Genomic DNA, 26,044 nt, shown 5'->3' with positions numbered 1-26,044 from the left:
TGTGACCATAAATTAATCTCACTGGACATCCATATCCCATCCCCACCCCCAGCCAAGGAAACCACGGTGAAGAACTTCTCAAAAGCAAACTTCACACTTCTCAAAACCGAGGTGGAATCCTTCATAGCCCCCAGGCCAGTGGAAAATACGGCCCAAACCGCAGAATCCTTTACAAACGCATCCTATGGACACCTACAGGAATGCATGGATCATGCTATCCCAAATAAAACCAAGACTCACTCCTCCAAAGGCAGGAGACCTGTCTGGTGGACCCCAGCCATAAATAAGCTATACAACAGAAGGAGGAAGCTACTACATGACAGAGCAAAATCCCAAAAAGGGAAGGCATCTCTGATCAGTACCAGCAAGAAACTATGAACCCTCATAAAATCATCTAAGGCCAGCTTCGAAAGAAAAATTGCACAAGACACTAAAGATAATCACAAAGCTTGCTTTAGTTAAGTCAGGAACCTGGGTGGCAACTCCCTGATATGCTCTGAGTTAGTGCAAAATAACAAAAAATACACTGAACCCACAGACATTGCCAACATCCTGGCAGACAGGTTCAGTGCAAACTCCCCCCCCCTTCCCCCCAAAAAGAGCAAATGTCTATCCCAACAGAGTGTAGCCTCCCTGACATTACAGATGCACAGGTGAGAGCTGCCCTCTCCAAAGCAAAAAAACACAGCGTCAATGGGACAGGACAGTGTCCCGGGCTGCATCTTACACGAGCTCCAAGAAGAACTGAACCCTCACATAAAGTCACTGTTCAATCTCAGCCTTACTACAGGATATGTACCCAAGGAATGGCGTACAGCAACAGTGGTCCCACTTCACAAAGGTGGTGCCACAATGGACCCCGGAAACTATTGCCCTATTAGTCTGACTAGCCTGGTCTGCAAAGCTATGGAGTGTATCATCATGAAACTCATAAACAAAGACATTGGGAACCTCCAAACATTGGATCCTACCCAATTTGGCTTTGTTAAGGGCAGATCTTGCCTCTTGAACCTTGTTGACTTCTTTGAAACAGTCGCCAAGGCCATAGATGAAGGGAAGGTAGTCCATACAGCTTACCTGGACCTCGCAAAAGCCTTCAACACAATACCCCACTCGGGCATCATAAATAAGCTCACCAGCTTAAATATCAACCCCTATGTCACAAGATGGGTTGCAAACTGGCTCAGGGATAGAACCCACATGGTCAGAATTGCAGGTGCTATGTCAGACTCTAAACCAGTTACAAGTGGCGTCCCACAAGGCTCAGTCCTGGGACCTCTCTTGCTCGGTATATATTTCTCTGAGGTACAGGCTAACACGGGAGGACTATGGCTGACCAGGTTTGCAGATAACTGCAAACTGGGTGCCATAATCGACTCACTGACTGACACAAGCATCCTCCAAAAGGGTCTCACAGAGATGGATAACTGGTGCCAGAGCCATGTCCTAAAGCTAAATGCCAGAAAGTGCATAGTCATCCCCTTTGGGAAAAACAAAGTACCCACAAATTACCACATAGCTGGTAATCCATTAAGTACGGAAGAAGTAATTAGGGATTTGGGGACCCAAGTAGATAGCAATCTCTCATTTGACAATCACATTGCCAAAGTGGTTAGAAAGACCTTCTATATAGCCCACCTTATCATGAAAGGGTTCACATCTAGATCAAGAGAGGTCATTGTGCCCCTCTACTCATCACTTATCAGGTCCATAATTGAATACAATGTCCCATTTTGGATGTACCTTACCCAACACCTGCAGCAACTGGAAAGACCCCAAAAGTACCTCACCAAGAGGATCAAGGGACTCAAACAGATGCCCTACGCAGTTAGGCTAAAGAAACTCCAGCGCTACTCAGTTGCTTACCACCTACTCAGAGGTGATCTGTGCCTGCTGTATAAAGCTATGTCCAACCCACAATTAATGGACATGCTCCACCTCAGGAAATCCAAATCGCTTAGAGCTACACGCTCCAGGGACTTAAACCTCAGCACAGAAATAAATAGGACATGCTGGAGGGACAGATTCATATTCCAGAGGCTCCCCTCATTCTGGAACAAAATCCAAATCCATGTTAGGCAGAGTCCCTCAATGACTCTCTTCAAGAGAAATCTTGATGAGTGTATGGGAGATCATAGGTTTACCCCTGGGATCTCTTCTGTGTCCCTACTAGACAGAGGCACAGTAAACTAACCTCAAAAGGGCTATCTTCTGTAACCTACTATACAGAGGCACAGTCAACTAATCTAAAAGGGTGGCGAAAGCCAAACACACTCTGGATAGGCTTATAAATGCCCTAGGGCAGATAGCCTAGTATCAACCTATGAACCTATGAAGAGATGGATCAGATTTAAAACCTAGCAGTGAATTTTCTGCCAAATTGATGCTACCTACTTTACTTAATTCTCATAATGTCAGTGACACTGACTGAAACAAGATTGTGAATATTATACCTATTACAGTAGATCAATAAAGGATCTACTGTGGCATCAGGACTGTACTTAATTGCAATTAAGTAAATAAAATTCAGTTTGTTTTATTTATGTAGAATATTTTATCAAATAATTCATTAGCTATAGTTATAAAATTATCTTACTTAACCAAAATGTAGTATTAACCATATGGGAGCATCAATTTTGTATTAAAAGGCAATGTCACATACTTGGGACATGATTCAATATAAATTTAACACTGCAAGTGGTCTGGGATGTGCTCACCTCCATTGTATAGAGTAATGAGGCCCTGACTGTTACTAAAATTACCTACGATCAATGAATTGCTCGGGTGAGGAATCAAGTGGGGAAGGGGGTTAGAAACCGACACCATTTCACCCATCCTCTAGGGACTGAGGTGGTCTGGTTCAGTACAATGTTGACACCTACTGCAGAAAAAGGCTCATGGAATAAAGCAATGCTTGGCTTTGGCAAGACACATTCTCATAACAGCTTTTACTGCACACATGCTGGAATGTGCACTCCCATAAGGGAAGGCATGTTAGACCCCTGCATCGGTGAACATACACATCAGCTGACAGATGGAAGTGTGATGATTACAATAAGAAAATCCCTGATGCTTGTATGGGGGATTGCCTCCTATATCCTGGTCTGGCCCACAGCCCTTCTGAAAGTTAAGAAAGTTCAGTTACAGATTTGCTGTTCTGAACTGTTTGGAAGTTTCTAGAAGGCCAGTGCTTGCTTGGGCTAAAGGGAAGTCTCTGTGTTCACCAGTGGGAGTGGTAAACACTGAACAGCCTGCCTGTCCCTGGAGGAGTGGTTACTACCTAGAAGCTGTAGTTTTATTGGCCATTTTGGGTCAATTCTAAACTTCTTGATCTCTCTCTCTCTCTTAAAACTCTACAAATCTCTTTTTGAGCGGTTTTGCACACTGAGCGCTCCACAAAGTCTGCTCTTCACCTTTTCCCTTAGAACTGTTCAAACTCTCAAAGTAATCACTCTATTCTCTTTCTAAAGCCCTGCAGTTGCTCAGTTCTTATAAGGAAACACTAACTAACTAAAGCACTACACCCCCCTTGACTTCTCATAAGTATTAGACTCCCGATTGGTCCTTCCTGATCAAGTGAAAAATCAGTTCCCTTCCCTAATTTGATCAGTAAAAAAAAAAACAGTTCCCTATACTAATCTGGTATGTCCAAGGGTCAGTTTCAAGGTTACTCTCCAGTCCAGCTGGTGAATCTGGGAATTTTGAGGTAATGTTACAATTGCCGTATGTACACAGACAACCCTCTCCTCCTTCCAACAAACTCTAATACATGTGAGAGATGCAATTACACAGCCAAACTGGAGGCAGAGTTCTCTCAACCCAAGACTGGCGCAGTCAGTCAGGAGGAAAAGGTAACCACCCACACCACAAATCCAGTCTCACACAGACCTATTGCATCTGCATACCCAACACATAAACACACAAAAACATACTCGGAAGCTCTAAGTAAAAATCTGCCTAAACAGCAAAGACCTCCTAAGCAGATATCCAAGCAACAGCCACCCCTCAACAACACCCACAAATCACATATCTCACAAAATCAGTGTGCCTCACAGTCACAGCCCATAAGGCCAAACAACACACCAAATACACTTGTTATAGGGGACTCTATTGTCCAGCACACTGACGTCGCACTCACCAGACTGAACAAGGAGAAGATCACTGTAAGCTGCCTGTCGGTTGCCAGGATCCGCCACATAATGCAAGCACTCAGGTCACTCCAAAGCAAGTACAAGTATGACTCCGTCATTGTCCATGCTGGTGTGAATGACCTGAGACGTACCTCCCTGGACCACATGAAACGAGACATAGAGGAGCTCTCTGACCATGTAGCCCAGGCTGGTATGTCCCTGACCTTGACTAGCATCTTGCCCACACCAAGAATGATGCCACAGTATAAAGACAAAATGATCAGTTTCAACAATTGGCTAAAGTATTGTTGTCATTCAAAGGGGATCCAGTGTCTGTCAGCCTGGGATGACATGCTCGACAAACCACATTGCTTCGCTAGGGACGGCTTGCACCTGTCACCCTTAGGCTTTCGTATACTGGCCAAGGCTCTTGCTACCCCCGTAGTGCCTTTTTTAGGCAAGGCTCAAAGGACAAACCCACCTCCATAGACAACCCAGAGATAAAAAAGCTAAAGGTAATGCTACTCAATGCCAGAAGTCTAAACCTCAAGATGCACACACTCGAGACTCTCCTTAGTATGGAGAAAATCAATGTCTGTGCAGTAACAGAAACCTGATTCAAGGCACCCCAGCACTACCAGGTTATAAATCAGACCATGCTTTTGGCCCCAAAACTCGGACCGAAGCACAAAAGGAGGGGGAGTATCTATATTCATCAAAGATACCTACACCTCCAGGTTAGTGGCACTGCACGAAGCATCGGAAACCATCCATGTGCAACTAACAGCGGGCAAAACTGCCTTTCAGTTTGTAGCCTGCTACAGAACATCCTCCCTATTACAGGAACCCCACATGGCATTCCTGAAAACACTGGAGAATATGAAGGTCTCTCCAAACACTATGTTATTGGGTGACTTCAACTACCCAAACATTGACTTGGAAAACTACTCAAGCCCAAACACCCTCGCCCAACGGTTCCCTGAATTTATAAACTCTAACGCAATGGAACAACTGGTCACCACTCCCACAAGAGGGAACAAAATATTGGACCTGGTCATCACTAACATGGGGACTCTATGTTCCACACCAGAGGTAAACCCTCATTGGTAAGATCAGACCATAAACAAATTTCCCTAGACATCCATATCCCATCCCCACCCCCCAGCCAAGGAAATCACTGTAAAGAATTTCTCCAAAGCCAACTTTGCACTTCTCAAGACTGAGGTGGAATCCTTCAAAGCCTCTGGGCCAGAGGATAATACAGCCCAATCCACAGAATCCTTTACAAATGCATTCTATGAGCACCTGCAGGAATGCATGGATCATGCTATCCCAAATAAAACCAAGACTAACTCCTCCAAAAACAGGAGACTGGTCTGGTGGACCCCAGCCATAAATAAGCTATACAACAGAAGGAGGAAGCTACTGCATGACAGAGCTAAATCCCAAAAATTGAAGGTATCTCTGATCAGTATTAGCAAGAAACTTTGATCCCTCATAAAATCATCAAAGGCCAGTTTCGAAAGAAAAATTGCCCTAGACACTAAAGATAATCACAAGCCCTGCTTTAGTTATGTCAGAAACATGGGCAGAAACTCCCAGATATGCTCTGAACTGTTGCATAACGGTACAAAATATACCGAAGCTACAGACATAGCCAACATCCTGGCAGACAGATTCAGCACAAACTTCTCCCCCCTTCCCCCCCAAAGGAGCAAACGCCTATCCCAACTGAATGTAACCTCCCTGACATCACAGATGCACAGGTGAAAGCTGCCCTCTCCAAAGCAAAAAACACAGCATCTATGGGACCGGACGGTGTCCCAGGCTGTGTCTTACATGAGCTCCAAGAAGAACTGAACCCTCACATTAAGTCACTGTTCAAACTTAGTCTTACTACAGGATATGTACCCAAAGAATGCCGTACAGCTACAGTGGTCCCACTCCCCAAAGGTGGTGCCACAGCAGACCCCGGAAACTATCGCCCCATAAGCCTGACTAGTCTGGTCTGTAAAGCTATGGAGTGTATTATCATGGAACTCATAAACAAAGACATTGGGAGCCTCCAGACACTGGACCCTACCCAATTCGGCTTTGTTAAGGACAGCTCTTGCCTCTTAAACCTAGTTGATTTCTTTGAAACAGTTACCAAAGCCATAGATGAGGGCAAGGTAGTCCACACAGCCTACCTGGACCTCGCAAAAGCCTTTGACACAATACCCCACTCGGTCATCATAAATAAGCTTACCAGCTTAAATATCAACCCCTATATCACAAGATGGGTTGCAAACTGGCTCAGAGATAGAACCCACATGGTCAGAATCGCAGGTGCCATGTCCGAATCCAAACCAGTTACAAGTGGCGTCCCACAGGGCTCAGTTCTGGGACCTCTCTTGTTCGGTATATACTTCTCTGAGGTTCAGGTTTACACGGAGGGATTATGGCTGACAAAGTTCGCAGATGACTGCAAACTGGGGGCCATAATCGAATCTCCAGCTGACACAAGCATCCTCCTAAAGGGTCTCACAGAGATGAATGCTTGGTGCCAGAACCATGGCCTCAAGCTAAATGCTAAAAAGTGCATAGTCATCCCTTTGGGAAAAACAAGGTGCCCACAAATTACCACATAGGTGGTAATCCATTAAGTATGGAAGAAGTGATTAGAGATTTGGGGACCAACGTAGATAGTAATCTCTCCTTTGATAATCACATTGCCAAAGTGGTTAAAAAGACCTTCTATATAGCTCATCTTATCATGAAAGGGTTTGCATCTAGATCAAGAGAGGTCATTGTGCCCCTCTACTCATCACTCATCAGGCCCATAATTGAATAAAATGCCCCTTTTGGGATGTACCTTACCCAACACCTGCAGCAACTGGAGGGACCCCAAAAGTACCTCACCAAGAGGATCATGGGCTACAAACAGATGTCCTATGCAGCTTGACTAAAGAAACTCCAGCTTTACTCAGTTGCTTACCACCTACTCAGAGGCGATCTATGCCTGACATACAAAGCCATGTCAAACCCAGAATTAATGGACATGCTCCACCTCAAAAAATCCAAGTCCCTTAGAGCTACACGCTCCAGGGACCTAAACCTCAGCACAAAAATAAATAGGACATGCTGGAGGGACAGATTCATTTCCCAGAGGCTCCCCTCACTCTGGAATAGAATCCCAGTTCATGTTAGACATAGCCCATTGCTGACCCTCTTCAAGAGAAATTTGGACGCGTGGATGGGAAATCGCAAATTCACCCCTGGGATCTCTGCCGTGTCCCTGCTAGACAGAGGCACAATAAACTAATCTTAAAAGAGTTCCTTCTGTGACCTACTTTACAGAGGCACAGTAGGTTAATCTAATAGGGAGGCGGAAGCCAAATACACTCTGGTTAGGCTTATAAATGCCCTAGGGCAGATAGCCTAGTATCTACCTATGAACCTATGAACCTAAGAATGAATTTGACAGCTAACAGCAGGAATGCTAATAACTGACAAGCAGCAGAAGAAAAAAAACATTTAAAAAACTATTCTGGCATGTGAGTTATAGGGTTTTGGGACTTCTGAGTAAAAACTTAATCATCAGACAGCATTTTATGTGTGTGTGTGTGTGTGTGTGTGTGTGTGTGTGTGTGTGTGTGTGTGTGTGTGTGTGTGTGTGTGTGTGTCTGTTTCCTGCTTCTTTACGCATCAGTGCCTTCACCTGAAACATAAGTCACATTTCTTCCCTTGCTGATCTGAAAGCCCATGCTAAACAATATACATCTGAAACAGAAAATAGACCTCATTGCATATAGATGGCTGTTTATGCAATAAACACATTATTGTCTTTCTCTGGTTGCATATTGGTTGCCTCAGCTATGTGTTTTGACTTTCTCAACGGGTCCTTATACAAACTGAAGCTTGCCAGATGCAATATACTGCACAAGCAATATACCCTCAATATAAAGTACACTAATACATATATCTGGATTCTCTCAAATTCTTTCTATCTGCAAAGTTTGCAATCTGCTTTATTGCTCAGCAGTAACTCTATGCCCTTCTCATATTTGCATACAGCTTAATAAGAGACTAGGGTTCTTTCTCCTGTATGCCCTTTAATTTTGAACCATATGCATATCATCCTTGAGCACCCCTTTTATTTTCCATTTATTATGCAATTCTCATGGATCAAGGGCAGTGTCCCCATGTACCATAATGTTATATGGGATAATCCTTGTAGAGAGACAACCCCCATTCTCACTACAGCTACAGTCACTTGTTAACCTGCTGTATCATGCCCCTTATTTGCCTGCTATTAGGTTGCCATGGAGCAGTATCACCTGCACCTGCATAGGAGCAATCTAGGCAGCTAGGTACAGCAAATTCATTGAGAGGTGTGACTATCCCCATTTTGGAGCCTTGTCTGCCAACAAAATATTTTTAATAGCATACAGCAGGAGAGGTTCTGTTAAGTATCTGGAGCCACAATCATGTCCTATATATGTAAAATTATAACATGCAGCTGACTTAGTGTAAAACTATTGCCTCCTTTTAAGAAACATTCAAAATCTGAAGTATAGGAAAGTCAATGCTTGTTTGCATTCTACTGTGCTATACTCTTACAGATTGTGTGAATATGCATAATCCCTTCTGTCAAAGTGTGCAACAGTCCTGTGGTGTCATTTCATTAATCAATGTCCATCCCTGATAGAATGGCACAATACAAGGGTAAACTTGTGTTACACCAAAGTCCATTAGGCTATTAAGAGCATGTAAACAAGAACAGTATCCACATAAACATATCATAACATACTTTTTTTAAATGGTCAAATTCAATACAAAATTTATGAAACAATTAATAAAGTGCCAGTGGGTCCTATTTTATTTTATTTTGTTTTATTTTATTTTACTCAGTTTTTTATTTATTTTTTTTCTAATGTAGTAGACTGATTGCAAGGGATCCATTTCTGCAAAACAATGTGCAATATTAAGACAACAAAAAATATATTATGCTGCTCTGAATAAATACAAAGAAGCAACACCGAGCAAATAAAAATTGTACAATTGCATAAAGATAAAAAAAGCAAAAAAATAGTAATGATTCAACAGGAAATAATTAATCTTTGAACTGACTGAGACCTTATCTGGAACTTGTAGGCCCAAAGCCTTAATTAAGTAAGTGATAGGTTAATGGCAAAGCAGAATCAAAAGGGGTAAAGTAGCTATCCTCTTGCCAATCCTACAAGCATAGTCAGGGTAGGAAGACCATACTTATTTAGGGTAAGACTAAAGTACAGGGTTAATATATAGAATAACAGCTTTAACAAGAGATAACAGATATGAAAGCATATCAAGCTATAGTGAGCAAAGCAGAAGAAGCAAGTTGCCATTTCTGAGGTTTGCAAAAAGCAGTCCTAAATGTAAGCAAAGTAACAGAGTTTCTGATGTGGTGATGGAGGGTATCCTAAGCCTTAAGCCCTACAACAGGGAGGACATGACCTGAAAATATAAGGATACTGGAAGTTCTTTCTCATACAAGGGTACCCTCAGCATGTGACCTAAGGGAATAGGTAGCAAGCATGAGAGGGGAATACGTAAGCTAAATGTGAGGTGTCAAATTTAAAGATGTTGTAGATGAATGTTAGAAGGAAGGTGGGGGCCTGATCAATCTTTTACTTGGAGGCAATCAGCATGCAGAAGATTACTACAATGATTTTATATTTCAGTGTGAGTATGATAAATCAGCAGATTTTTTTGAGAGTGCTTAGAGACTCTGATGGCTTTTACTACAGACATTGATTAGCAATGTGAGGACATTTTATAGCTGTAATTAAAGTATATACTTCCCACTGACAGCTTTAAATAAAGGGACCAGGAGAGCCTTCTGCAGTCAAACAGAGTCTGGTTAGTTTTATATTTAATTTGATAAACATTAAAGTACAGAGGGCAGAGTTGAGGTAAAGGACAATGAATTTAAAGGTGGGCACTACTTCTGTGGTATGTTACTGACTTGAAGAAAATATATTAAATGAGAAAATACTTTAATATGCCTGTGAAGCAAAATTAAATAAATAAATGCATAAATAAATACATAATTTTTGTTTTCTTCTAGTTAAGTTTATGCTGTTTATGCTCTAGACAGGAAAGAAGATTAGGGAAGTTCAGTTTTAGAGGTATCTATGAATGACACCGAATATACAAGGACACAATTTTGCCACATACAAAAATGATGACAAAATGGACAAAAGAAGAAAAGGGACAATGCAATGTTAAAAATGTGGTATTCTAAGAATGATGAAGTGGCTTCTAGTTTTAAGAAACCAACCACTTTTCAGCCAAATTTACATCCGGTATTGGACACATTTTTTAAAAAATGTGAACATGACTTGTTGCAAGCTACGAATAGTGGCATGCATAAAAGAAAGTTTTGTAATCTGAGTGCTTCAGAGAAAGAAGCGCTAGGGTCTTTGCAACAAGATGGTGATATAATGAAAAAAATGCTGATAAAGGCAGTGCCATTGTAATGGATTTTGAATATAATTTTAATACTATTTTTTCTACTTTGTTAGATGAGAGTGTTTATGCCAGAATTAATTTTGATATGATAGATATCATGAAAGCTGAGGTTGATGCTGCTTTGTTTGACTGTTATTGTATTCATATTATTACCAATGAATTATACAGCTATTTGTCTGTTGAGTTCCCACTGATTCCAGTTTTCCATGGACTCCCAAAAATACATAAGAATGTATTACAACCACTATTTAGACCTATTGTCTCAGGAAGTGGTTGGCTCACAGAGCCCTTTTCTATATTTATTGAAAAGAACCTGAGACCTTTATTGGAGAGACAGGAACAAGTCCTGAGAGACAGCAAACAGTTTCTCTAAGACGTATACAAATAGAGTGTAAATAGGAAGTTGAGAGATGGCTTTTTATTAGTAACAGTGGATGTTGTATCATTATTTATTGCCATCCCTCATTCTTTGGGAATTTCTATGGTACATGAATTTCTTGTTAAACACAGCGAGTATACCCCAAGAAAAATTTATCTTATTTGTATGTTCCTGGAATTTGTGTTAGAAAAGAATGTATTTCTTTTTGAAGGACATCTGTTTCTACAGAAGATTGGCGTAGCTATGGGCACATCCTCTGCCAATAGCTACACCAGCACAATCACTGCTGAGTGGGAGAACAACTCCCTGTTAAATTTGGATGAATATGCCCTACTTGTGAGTTTCTACAGGAGATTTGTAGGTGACTTGTTTTTGTGGGGGGAGGTGGGACTGAAGAACAGGTTATGCTGTTCATTAGCTATTTGGAGTCCACTACCTCTTTTCTAAAATTCACATACAAGTTCTCTACTAGTGAAATAGATTTCCTGGATGTGCTCGTCAGCACTGACACAACCAGGAGCTTCCAGGCTAAATTATATAGAAAATTTTGCAGGAAGAAAGCCATTTTGCACAGGGACAGTATGCACCCCGGCCATATATGTTGGAATGTTATCGAGGGTCAAACAATGAGAGTGTCAAGACGGAACAATTGTGATGAAATTTTAAGGCAAGATGTCCAGATGCTTAGAAAAGAATTTGATGAAAGGGGCTATAAAGCATGTGAGGTTGAAAGGAACATTGGTATGGGAGTTACACAAAGGATAAATAAGGCAAAGCCATATTTCTCAAACCAAGTCTTTGAAGCAAAGTCTCCCCAGGCCACTAGTAATAGGAACAGTGTGCCTATGTCTTTATTTTATACTAGTGATATGATTGGCACAATGAACATTATTAAGTTGAATTGGTCTATATTGAGCTTAGACAATGATATTTCAAAAGTTGTTGGTCACAGACCAAATTTTGCTTTTAAGAACAAGAAATCTCATAAAAGGCAACTTTGCTATAAAAATGCAAAAGAAAAAGATAAGAGACTTGGTGGTGGTTGATCAGGTACTAAACAATGCCTTATGCAATTACTGTGCATTTATTAATACATCAGCATGTTTTATTCATCCAGTCACCCAGTTTGAGTATAAATTTGAAGTTAAAGCTAACTGTTGAACTAGGAATCTGATTTATCTGGCGACATGCACAGTTTGCCACTGTTTCTATGTAGGAAAAACTAACAGGTCACTGATGGAATGAGTCAGGGAGCATATGCACTGCTTAAAATCCACCTCTGGGCATTTTTTTCTGGCTATACTGCTCAGACAAGCTCCACGTGGGTTTACAGAGTGGTCATAGCAGCAAGGAACTCGAAAAAGTGACTACCTTCTGGATTTAAGTATCTTTGCTTTTTTTTCACTGGAAATAGCTTCTGTTGCTTACTTTGAACTAGCCTGAACTGTTTTTTTACTGATTACTGCATTTATTTTAAAATCTGCACTTGAAGTTACATTTAGTCGAATTTAATCGAAAGTTTGCTTGTTTGTTTGTTTAATTTAACTGTGGAGGCTGCCCACTAAGGTGTGCTAGCCTGTGTAACTAATTTATCACTGTCTCTGCATTTTCTGTGTGTTTCTACAAAAAAAAAACAAAAAAACAAAAAAATAATCCTTGTTTTCCTGCCTTCCTCGACTAGTTTAGACCAGTATACAGGCATCGCTGTATTCTGGGCTGTGGTGTAGTTCCTGTGTTGTCCATTACCTTACTTGGATAGAAGGAAGTTTCTTTGCTCACCAGTGGGAGTGGGAAGCCTTGAGCAGCCTACCTGTCCTTGGAGGAAGTGACCTCAGCACAAGAAGCTGTAGTAATTGGTTGTTTGGGACCATTCCTAGCTCTTTTGTAGTTCACTGCTTAAAATCCGTGTTTGCACAGCTTTGCGCGGTCGTGCGCATAGCGCAGCACCAGTTAAACAAGGTTAAACTTTTTCTATCTCCGCCAAGTCTGCTCTTCAATTTTTCCCTTAGAACTGTTCTACTTGCAATCTAAACAGCCTATACTCTATCTGAAAAGCTCAGCACTTGCTCCTAAAGCATTTTTATACAGGTAAAGCACTCTTAAACAAAAGAAAGTACTTCATTCACCTAAATTCTGTTGAGTACCCATTTCCCTATAGGTCCTTTCTGACTCAGTTACACAGCAATCTTTTTCACTATTTCTAGCATGTCGAAGGGTCAGTTGCTGGCGTCCTCTCCTGTTCAGCTGGTGAATCTGGGAATCTTGAGGCAATGTTACAATTGCCTCATGTACACAGACAACCCTCTCCTCCTCCCAACAAATACAAATATATGCGAGAGATGCAACTATATAGCCAAACTGGAGGCTGAGCTCTCTCAATTCAGTACTGGCAAGACCAGTCAGGAGGAGAAGGTAACCACGCACACCACAAACCCAGTCTCACATAGAACTATCACAACTTCAAACCAAACACATAAACACACAAAAACATACTCAGAGGCGCTGATTAAAAATCTACCAAAACAACAGAGGCCTCCAAAGCAGACACCCAAGCAACCACCACCTCAAGACATAGCACATGCAACACATAGTTCACAAAGTCAGTGTGCTAAACAGTCACAGCCCTTAAGGCCAAACAACATGCCAGACACACTTGTGATAGGTGAATCCATAGTCAGACACACTGACGTCCCGCTCACCAGACTGAACAAGGAAAAGGTCACAGTAAGCTGCCTGTCTGGAGCTAGAATCCGCCACATAACACAAGCACTCAGGTCACTCCACAGCAAGTACAAATATGACTCAGTCATTGTACATGCCGGTGTGAACGACCTGAGACGTACCTCCCTGGACTACATGAAAAGAGACATAGAGGAGCTCTCTGATTATGTAGCCCAGGCCGGTATGACCCTGACCCTGAGCAGCATCTTACCCACACCAAGAATTATGCCACAGTACAAAGACAAAATGATCAGTTTTAACAATTGGCTTAATTACTGGTGTCATTCTAAGGGGATCCAATGTCTGTCTGCTTGGGATAACATGCTTAACAAGCCACGCTGCTTTGCAAGGGATGGCTTGCACCTGTCACCTCTGGGCTTCCGGATATTGGCCAAGGCTCTTGCCACCCCCATAGTGCCTTTTTTAGGCAAGGCTCAAATAACAAACCTACCTCCCTAGAAAACACAAGTGGAAAAAAACTAAGGGTAATGCTGCTCAATGCCAGAAGTCTAAACCTCAAGATGCACGCCCTCAAAGCCCTCCTCAGTATGGAGAACATCGATGTCTGTGCAGTGACTGAAACCTGGTTCAAGGCTCCTGAGAGCACCCCAGCACTATCAGGTTTTACCTCATATCATGCTTTCTGGCCCCAAAACTTGGACCGAACCACAAATGGAGGGGGAGTATCCATTTTCATCAAAGATACCCACACCTCCAGGTTAGTGGCAATGCACGAAGCATCGGAGACTATCCAGGTGCAACTAACCATGGGCAAAACTGCCTTACAGTTTGTAGCATGCTACAGATCACCCTCTCAAACTCAGGAACCCCACACAGCCTTCCTGAAAACACTGGAGAGTATGAATGTCTCTCCAAATACCATAATTTTGGGAGACTTCAACTACCCAAACATAGACTGGGAACATTACTCAAGTCCAAACACCCTAGCCCAAAGGTTCCTAGAATTCATAAACTCAAATGCAATGGAACAACTAGTCACCATTCCCACAAGAGGAGACAATATACTAGACCTGATCATCACAAACATGGGGACAAAATGCTCCACACCGGAAGTATATCCCTCATTGGTAAGATCAGACCATAAATTAATCTCATTGGAAATCCACATCCCGCCCCCACCCCCTGCACAAAAGACCACAGTGAAGAACTTCTCAAAAGCAAACTACACACTTCTTAAGACTGAAGTGGTATCCTTCAAGGCCCCTGGGCCAGTGGAAACCACAACCCACACTGCTGAATCCTTTGCAAATGCCTTCTATGGCACCTTCAAGAATGCATGGATCATGCAATCCCAAATAAAACCAAGACCCATTCCCCCAAAGGCAGGCGCCCGGTCTGGTGGACCCCAGCCATAAACAAACTTTACAACAGGAGGAGGAAGCTACTACATGACAGAGCAAACTCCCTAAAAGGGAAGGCATCTCTGATCAGTACTAGCAAAAAACTACGATCACTAATAAAATCATCCAAGGCCAACTTTGAGAGAAAAATCACAAAAGACACAAAAGACAATCACAAGGCCTTCTTTAGCTATGTTAGAAACCTGGGTGGAAACTCCCAGATATGCTCAGAGTTAGTCCAAAATGACACAAAATACACTGAACCCACTGACATTGCCAACATTCTGGCAGACAGATTCAGTGCAAATTTCTCCTCCCCCTCCCCCCCAAAAGGAGAAATAACTATCCCAGCAGAGTCTAGCCTCCCTAACATCTCAGATGCCCAGGTGAGAGCCGCCCTCTCTAAAGCTAAAAACACAAAATCAATGGGACTGGATGGTGTCCCGGGCTGTGTGCTACATGAACTCCAAGAGGAACTAAACCCACACATAAGGCTGCTGTTTAATCTTAGCCTTACTACAGGATACGTACCCAAAGAGTGGTGTACGGCAACAGTGGTCCCACTTCACAAAGGCGGTGCTTCTACGGACCCTGGAAATTACCGCCCCATAAGCTTGATGAGCCTGGTCTGCAAAGCTATGGAGAGGATCATTATGGAACTCATAAACAAAGACATTGGGGACCTACAGACATTGGATCCTACCCAATTTAGCTTTGTCAAGGGCAGATCCTGCCTTTTGAACTTGGTCGACTTTTTTGAAGCAGTCACTAAGGCCATTGATGAGGGTAAGGCAGTTCACACAGCCTACTGTGACCTTGCAAAAGCCTTTGACACAATACCCCACTCGGGCATCATAGACAAACTCACCAGCTTAAATGTAAACCCATATGTCACAAGATGGGTTGCAAACTGGCTCAAGGACAGAACCCACAGGGTCAGAGTTGCTGGAGCTATGTCAGACTCTAAGCCAGTCACAAGCGGTGTCCCACAGGGCTCAGTCCTGGGACCCCTCTTGTTCGGCATTTATTTTTCCGAGGTAGAGGCAAACATAGGAGGATTGTGGCTGACAAAGTTTGCAGATGACTGCAAACTGGGCGCCATAATTGATACTCCAGCGGACACAAACATCCTTCAGAGAGGCCTCATAGAAACAGATAATTGGTGCCAGAGCCATGGCCTTAAGCTGTACGCCAAAACATGTATAGTCATACCCTTTGGGAAAAACAAGGTACCGACAAATTACCACATAGGTGGTAATCCATTAAGTACAGAAGAGGTAATCAGGGACCTAGGGACCCAGGTTGACAGTAACCTCTCATTTGACACTCACATTGCCAAAGCGGTTAGGAAGACCTTCTATATTTCCCACCTTATCATGAAGGGTTTCACATCTAGATCAAGAGAGGTCATTGTGCCCCTGTACTCTTCTCTTATCAGGCCAATGATTGAGTACAATGCCCCATTTGGGATGTATCTCACCCGACACCTGCAGCAGTTGGAAAGACCCCAAAAGTTCCTCACCAAGAGGATACAGGGTCTTAAACATATGTCATATGCTGCCCGACTGAAAAAACTCCAGCTCTATTCAGTTGCATACCGCCTACTCAGAGGTGATCTGTGCCTGACGTACAAGGCCATGTCCAATCCGGAATTAATGGACATGCTCCACCTCAGAAAATCCAAATCCATCAGAGCCACGAGAACAAGAGACTTAAACCTCAACACAGAAATAAATAGGACGTGCTGGAGGGACAGATTCATAGCCCAGAGGCTCCCTACACTCTGGAACAGAATCCCAGTCCATGTTAGGCAGAGCCCCTCACTGACTCTATTCAAGAGAAATCTCGACGAGTGGATGGGAGATCGTAGGTTTACCCCGGGGGTCATCTCTGTGTCACTACTAGACAGAGGCACAGTAAACTAAACCCTAAAAGGGCATAGTATTCTCATCCTAAGGGGTGGTGAAAGCCACACACACTCTGGCTAGGCTTATAAATGCCCTAGGGCAGATAGCCTAGTATGAACCTATGAACCTGTGAACCTATGTATTGTATTAGGAATGGTGACACCAAAAATGCACTAGCCAGACACTGCATGCAGAATGAAAATGAACATGGCTTTAGATTTCAAGTTGTTGAAATTATTTCTGAAAATATACGTGGAGGTGATGTGAAAAATTTCACTGAAAGCAGACAATTGCATTGGATTATTTTATGGCAAGCTGATAAATGCCAAGGTCTAAATGATAGGGTTTCTATTAAACCTGCACTGAAAGCATGATGTCTCTGATACAAGCTGCTGATGTTTATTGGCTGCTTTGAACTAGAGTGAATATATTAAAAGTGTTTGCTGATGTAGTTTTTTATATGGTCTAAAGAAGCAGTAGTATTTGGTGTGAAAGTGCTTACCTCTTTAAACTTTTAACATTTTATACTTCCAGTTGTGTTTCTGTGCCTTGTTTTCTTCAGTTACACATAATAAAGTGTTTTAGTTGGTGGCCTGATTGGAATTCTTTATACTGTATGGAGTTTTATCTATTTCATGCACTATTAGTTACAGGAAAAAAAATGTACATACACAAAGTCTTATACTAGCTTTCAGAGCATTTGAAAGGAGGTAATGCACTCAGCACTGCAGTAGACATAAATAAATACCCCCTCTATAGAATTAACAGCTTTAAAAACTGTCTGTGGCACAGTAAAGTTCTAACGGTTTTTAAAAATCTGTTTTACCTTCTGACTCTACTCTTTGCCAACAGGCACTATCTGCTGTCAGTCTATATTATAACATCAAAGTCTCACAACTTCGAATGTTATAATATCAAACCCATTTGATCGAAACACCAGAAAACTGAACAGTCAGAATAGCAAATTTTTTCCCAGGGAAAAAATCCGCTGTTTTGACAAACATACACACAACACAAGACACCAAAATAAATAATCCACACACATACACTTCACAAAACCCTACACTAAACCATATATACACCACTAGCTATCCTTTTACCTTAACCCAACCCTAACCCTAAGGTCCCTAACTATCGCACACTCACCTTACCCGCTCCCTAACCCTAAAGCCTCTATCGTACACTCACCTTACCCGTTCCCTAACCCTAAAGTCCCTATCACACACTCACCTTACCCGCTCCCTAACCCTAAGGTCCCTATCGCACACTCACCTTCGTTCGCACGCTTACCTTAACCCAGTCCGTAACCTTCACTCCACAGTTGAGGAAATAGCAAAGCTGCAGAAATGGCCTACCAAATACTTTCCCTAGAAAAGTATTCGGTGTTCTGCAGCTTTGCTATTTCAAGCGTTCGCTGAATAGGGGTCGATATTATAACATTCGAAGTTTTAAGACTTCGATGTTATAATATAGACCCATCTGCTGTTTGTCCATAGCAAGGAGACATGATCTTAATAGTTAATAGCACTTAGGTGTTGTTTAGCAGCTTTTGCTAAGTCCTTGAAAGTGCTATTAATATCAGGTCTCTTTTAGGACTTCAGAGTTTAATCATGGCGGTCCATGCACTACAAATATAGTAGTTATGTGTTACTGATGTGGATGTCATGATTCAGCTCTCAATCTTCAAGGTAAAGTTCTTGACCACAATGTCTGAAACACATAGCAAGTTCATTATGACTGGAAACCTGATCATAATCTATGTTGTGTCTTTGTGCTGAAAATTAAAATAAATGAATAAATAAAGATGGGGAGCTGAAACTATAAAAGATCACTGACACATGAAGATGGTATTAAGTCAGTAAAGACAAAGACATTTTGGAACTTTGCATTTTAGTGAAAAATAAAGAAGTGATTGTAATGTTAAAAAGCAAACTTAGCAGAATGTACAAGAGAAGGTCTGTAGAAAAAGGACTCAAAGCCCTGACACTATACTCAATATCGGAAAGACTGCTAAGAGGTGACCAGTGTCTGGCATAGAAGGCATGCTCCAACCCATCACTAATGGATTTGTTGTACATCAACAAGTCAAATTGCATCATTCTTAGCCTAGGTATTTAAATGTCTTCTGCAACATCAATAGCATGGTTTGGAGGGATAGGTATATCTCGCAGGGGTCTAGGACTATTCACTGAAAGCACATTTCACTGAAAGTCAAATGACTGTGCACAAATCACTGAAAGCACAATTCACTGAAAATTCAATTCACTGAAACACATTTCACTGAAAGTTATATATGGCCTTTTCCCCACTGTAGTACAACCCTGAAGTTAGTATATATAGTAAGGGGGATGGGGCACTGCCCCCCACATTAGAGGGTATGGGGGGCATAGCCCCCCACATAGTTTGGATATATATTAAGTTTAGAAAAGAGTAATTTATTGAAATTGCAAGTATCCATGTGTATCGTTCAAAATATTTAAAATAGGTGGGGGCTATGCCTCCCACGCCCCCCAATGTGGGGGGGGTCAGTGCCCCCCCCCCACTATGTTTTCTAACTCCAGGGTTTCACTGCAGTGGGGAAAAGGGCATATATAACTTTCAGTGAAATGTGTTTCAGTGAATTGTGTTTTCAGTGAATTGAGCTTTCAGTGAATTGTGCACAGTCAAATGTGTTTCAGTGAAATGTGCTTTCAGTGAATAGTCCTAGACCCATCTTGCAGAGGGTACTGCTGCTGTAGAACAAATTCACCATAATAAAACAATGTTCATCCTTGTCCATTTTCAAGTGCAACTTAGATCTGTGGATGGGAAATAGAAAATTTACCCCAGAACTGCTCCCTGTGCTTTAAATGGACAGAGGCAACTCAGCTCCTAAATGCTTTATCCCATGCATAAATTGTGTCAAATTATCTATGGTATGATCCCAGTTATTCTCATAAGGAGTAATATATAAGTATCATCCATGGGATGGGTATGGCCAATCTATAACCAAATGGGATAGGTTAATTCAAGCACCAAAAGAGAATTTGTCTAGGCTTAAAATGACCCACAAGGATAGCTAGTCTAGTACTTTCCTATGAATCTATGAAGACAAACATACCAATTATATAGTGCACCTACAGCAAACAGAAACATTTTTGCTTTTCAGACTGAAAGAGCTATGTGTCAGACCATTAACTCAGGACAAGGTCACAAAGTATGAGTAGAATTTAAATCATGTGCAGTGAATATGAAGAGAAATAGACCACCTCAAGACCCTATCCCTGTATTCTGCCTCCTACAGGCTTTTGAGGGGAGCTCTATGCCTGGCATACAGGGCATTGTCAGACCCCATTCTGATGGACCTCCTGCATATCCACCAAAAACAAACAGTAGCAGAATTACCCATTCTAAAGACTTAAACCTTCTCTGTGATATAAATAGGACCTGCTGGAGAAATAAATATGTATCCCAGAGACTACCCTGTCTATGGAACAGGCTCGCCATCTATGTGAAGCAGAGTTCCTCCCTAACTCAATTCAAGTGCAACTTGGACAATTGGATGGGAAACCAGAAATTCATCACTGGTTTGGCACCTGTGTCTCTAATGCAAACAGGTAACCTGTAAATGGTTTATCACCCAGGCCCATGCTTACACTTATCAAGGGTATCAGAACTTGTCAGAGATTTAGGATGCATGGCTAGGCTTAAAAAGGCATTTGTGGTTGTTAGCCTAGTAAACACCTATGAAGCTAAATGTCAAAGTTTATGGTGGATAATACAGCAGGTGGTCATAGGATCTAGTCAAAAGTGATGTAATAACTGTAAGGAAATATTTTCATGTCTTGTGACAGTTTTTTTTTTGAACCCCTTCAGCTACTCAGTGACCACTGACCCTGCTCTTCAAGTACCCATTCATCAAGCCAAAGGATGTGAATGTGTAGACCCATTTGTTTCACTTGGAGATGAGTGCAAGGCACCAAGAGTATTCTCACCTGTTGGGAGGGGAGACTTGTTTCTATATGCTTCGTGTCCCCACCCACTGATGGCTTCCATAGTATACCTTTGCTGCTACCAGGAGGTACATACATGCTACCTCACAAGTGAAGGTGATCAATCACGGCACAGTGGAGAGTTTTATATATATATATATATATATATATATATATATATATATATATATATATATATATATATTTATACAGATATGTATCTCAATCTATATATCTATCTATATAACCCTGCTGGTCAACTCCTGCTATCCTTTTCCTTAGCAAATAAATGGAATTCTCTTTCTTCCTCTCTAAGGACCTGTGCAGACTTTGAAAACTTTAAAACTCAGTTATATTCCTACCTTTCCTCTAACAGGAAATGCAACTGCACTCTCCCCACCATGTCCTATAATTCTCTCTCCACCTCTAAACCACTCTCCAGCTATGATTACTAGCCTCTCTAGCTATGATCTATAGGCTACCATACATATGTACTTATTGTAAATATCAGATTTGTACCATGTACCTAAGAATTTACACCTGCTCTCTAACATAAAATGTAACTGCAAATTGTTCATTATTAATATTGTGTCTGTATCTAAATGCAACATACCTAAGAAATTACACCTGCTCTCTAGCATGAAATATAGTTGTAAATTGTTCTTCTTTTCTATATTGTCTCTGTATCTAAACTTTGTAACATGGAGCTTTTCTTCCAGGGCCTCCACTGAAAATGGACTCCCTGAGCCCAATTGGCATCCCCAGTCATCAAACTAGAAATAAATAAATAAATAAATAAATATATATATATATATATATATATATATATATATATATAGAGAGAGAGAGAGAGAGAGAGAGATATTGATATATACATATTTATACATAGAAGTTTTTGTGATAAGATTGGTCTGCACTCAGTTACGGAGTCCACATATGTGAATGGAGTTTGAGGTGCACTGGAAGAGACTGATGGAAGCATTTGAAAGTGAAATAATAAAAACAAATGAGCAGCTTGCAATCTATACATCAGAAGTTACAGTTTGAGAGAATGAGCTGGTGGAAACTATAAATATGAATAAATCATGCCAAAATTTAACGCAAAGCTTTCGGGTTAACCACCCTTCATCAGTACATAAAAACAAATAAACTTTTCATTATTTAAAAAGGGAGCCATTTGAAGTCACATGTTACAGCCAGCCTAACATCATGAACTAACAATTAACTTTTAAAATGACATCACATTTAATAAGATATTGCATTTTAAAGAAATCTGCATTTAAAAGAATAGTACCTAAAACTTATTTAAAACATGTTACTATATTCTAGACATATAAATATATACATAATAACAATATTAAAAATATATATTACATTAAATTAAATTAAACATTTTCTCTTTGCCTTTTTATTAATACTGGCTTTAAACTAACTGCATTGTTCAAACCCGGCTTGGCATCTGCCTGAAGTCTAATAATCCATTCATACTCCTTCAGTTCCAGAGTATTATTCATATCACCTCCCCTTCTTCCCATATTCACTGTACCTATTCCCCTAAACTTAAATTTGTGTGTACTATTATTCTCAGAGATATGCTCACTCAACGTATTTGTTACTACTTTCCTTCTAATCTCTGATTTATGTCCTACTATCCATTCTCTTAATTTCCTAGTGGTCTTACCCACATAAAATGATGTACATAATGTGCATGTGGCTAAATATACCACGTGGGTCATATTACAGTTAACGGGGGTCCTGAAGGTGAATATTTCTTTAGTTACAGGATGCTCAAAATTATCTGTCTTATCATATATATCACTACAACAACTACAATTATAACATTTTACTGTCCCCATTTTTCATTGAGCTCTTTCTTTTATTTCTTTAAAATCCTTGTAACATAATTTTTGCTTTAATGTTTCAGAATTTCTATATAAAAATTGTGGTTTCTCTCCTACTATATTTTTAAATGCAAGTTTCTTTTAAATGCAATATCTTATTAAATGTGATGTCATTTTAAAACTTAATTCTCCAAAGTGTTTAACCCCCTCATGTGTCACACACTGCCCTTGTCTGCTGTTTTGGCTATCCTGTCTGTCTGTCTGTAAATGTATCCTCACCTACCCAACTACATTCCCCGACATGTACCTATGTCCCTTCCCCAACATTTCACTCTCACCTTAAAAAAAATATGCACAATATTGTCCCATACAATTCGCCATTTTGCCAATTCGCCATTTCTCACGTGTCAACTGGACACACATAATTTGGTTCAATTGGCTTGACAATGCAGTTATGTTGTCCTCACCCCTCTCTATGGGGTTGAGAGTTCAAAGTCATGTACAAATTCTGTTAAAGTGCACAGTTGTTGCTGTATAAGAAATGGATACCTATGGTTATTCCTTACACCCTTCCTGCATATCCCTACCTGCCTTTCACTTTATTTTTCCCCCGCTGGCATCCCATTTCGCACTTTTCTATGTCCCTATTTTTCTTTTCTTTATATTTTTTAGCACGTTGCAGCTTTGCAAAGTTCAGCTAGATAGAGCTATATTAACTATATGTGTTTATAAACTTGTAATAGACACTTAGAAAGTGAACACCTGAGCAAAATTTCGAACCCAAGACCATCACACCTGCAGTCCACTGCATTAACCTGCCACACCACACAACTCTTTTTTTAAGGCAGCTGATTTAAAGAAAATATAGTAATTGCCAATTACAATCATTGTGTGTTATAGCAGAGCTGCCCGATGTGTCATGCCACGTGAACTTGATTAAAATGTAATTAAAGTAAAAAGATTAAAAATGGGAGTGTACCTTCGACTCTGGTGCAATAGTACACCACTAGAAAGCCAAAGACAGAATAATGGATGCAAATGAGGCCTGTGATAGCAGGTAAATATGCCCTTCAGCAGCAAGATATAGAAAAACGCCTGCTAAGGCATTAATGGCAAAATGCATGTTTAGTTGGGACCCTGGTGTGCACATACATCCATATAAAGCCATGCATATACTGATAGATGTAGAAAATGTATGTCGCAGTCTGTATGGGTGCACATATATCTTGCAAATACAGCTGCTGCAACAGTGCTTCAGTAGCTCAGTCTGTTAATTGCCTTACAAATGATACATTTTGTCGCACACAGTCCTGGGTTCAAATCCAGTGGTGTATAAAAGTGAATTTACAATATTGTGAAGGCAGCAATTAATGAATGAGTCATGCACTCTTTATCCATACAATGTATTTCAAATAACATGTCGGCTTTTCAGTGATGGAGGTCACAGGCCTGCAGGTAGGAACAGACTTCACATATCCCTATAGCAAAACTTATATGTGCATAAAGTGTCAAGTCATGCATTAATATGCATTCAGACAGAATGTCAATGCACGTAGTACAAATGTGGGCTGCTAATATCAGAGTGCACCACACAATTCTTCCAAAGTCATTGTGCAGATTATCACAGCTGCACAGATAACATACACATTGGAAGTCCTTGCTTGTAATAAGGCCTGCCCTCATACACGCTGCAAATTACTACCAGACTGTAACACATGGCCTGGCAGTTGCTCAAATGGTGGACATATTCGTATATTTATACCCCATCTTACCCAAGAACACACTAAACATGTTGCCTAGTACTCTGTTAGTAATACCATTGCTTAACATACGTACCTTAAACACATGCCTTATTTGTAGTGGAAAGGGTAGCCTCACAGGTTGTTGTCCTCCAAAATGTTCACACTCTCTGCCTTTGTCTATTATCAGCAGCTGCAGCCAGTTGCACACACATCTCTATGATAAGGTTTCTGCTACAGACCTACCCTCTGTGATGTCATCTCCTCACCCCAGTAATGTCCAGTACAACATATCAGAAATGGGCCCAAACCTACATGAAGGCTTTGTATTTTGTACAGTGGTTGATGTCATTGCTGAAGGTAGTGAAAATCAACTGTGTTTGCTGCAATTAGCATTTCATATGCACAGATTGGTTTAGAGGCAATCATCTGTTGATGAGAAGCATGGTTAAAAGGCAAGCAGCTGGCTATGGAGAACCAGTCTGTATTAGACTTTCCTCACACAGAGCACGCCTTTGTGAAAACTTTACTATCACCACATATCAACAAAGGAGTACTGCACTCCATCAGGTATGTAATTTGTGTACAGCAGGATGCAGATGGGTGAATAGATGTATGGGAATAGGGAATACAGCATTAAGCCTGTCATAGACCTGTGATAATAACATGTCATTAATCTCTTGCTGTCTTACACCTACACGGGATGTACTATACATCAAGGGTGCATTGTCTGTTGTCATTGTGATACAATAGTCTCGTTGAAGTATCCCCTTGTAGTGGTTGTAATAGCACACTGCTAATTGTGTGGCACTGTTCCTATGACGTATTATCAGGGGGTTACCCTTAGGGGGCACACTACAGTATACCCAGGTGTTGGGTGTATGATACAGCAGTATCTGTCATGGCACAAACGGGAATACATAACTATTGCTACTATCTCATTTGTATCAACACACTTAGTATGTTTGAACACTGCGGAGTATGACATGTATGAGCAAGCAGTGGATATTGCCAGCCATGTTGTTCTTGCTGTATCTCTACATAGTATACTTCCACGTATGTTATCTTGTAATGTGGTCCCCTTTTTTGTCTTTCTGGAATCATGCATTGTAGAAGCTATTCACCCTTCTCTGATGTGGAAAATGAAATTATACTGGAAGGCTAAGGCAACATCATCACATCCTACTGTCCAGGGGGATGCAAAACAGGGAACAGCAGGCTGCCTTCTGGGCAGACTTTGTCCGTGATGTGAATGGCATGGGCCATCAGAGCAAGACATATGAACAGGTTTGACACCGTGCAACAGACATTATCAATGCTGCATGATGAAGGGAAGCAGATGTAGCCAGGGATCATGCCATCACCAGTGGAGGGTCTACAGTAGAACAACCGCTCATGGCCACTGAGGAATTCCTGGTGAACCTAGGCACACATGACAGCTCCCAGGCATCCGTCACACCATATATCGTTTAGGTGGGTGCCACAGTTTTCACAGCAGAG

This window comes from Protopterus annectens, chromosome 5.part0 (assembly GCF_019279795.1).
Source record: "Protopterus annectens isolate FY-2018-M chromosome 5.part0, PAN1.0, whole genome shotgun sequence".
NCBI classification, from domain to species: domain Eukaryota; kingdom Metazoa; phylum Chordata; order Ceratodontiformes; family Protopteridae; genus Protopterus; species Protopterus annectens.
Note: the sequence above shows the minus strand (reverse complement) of the source record.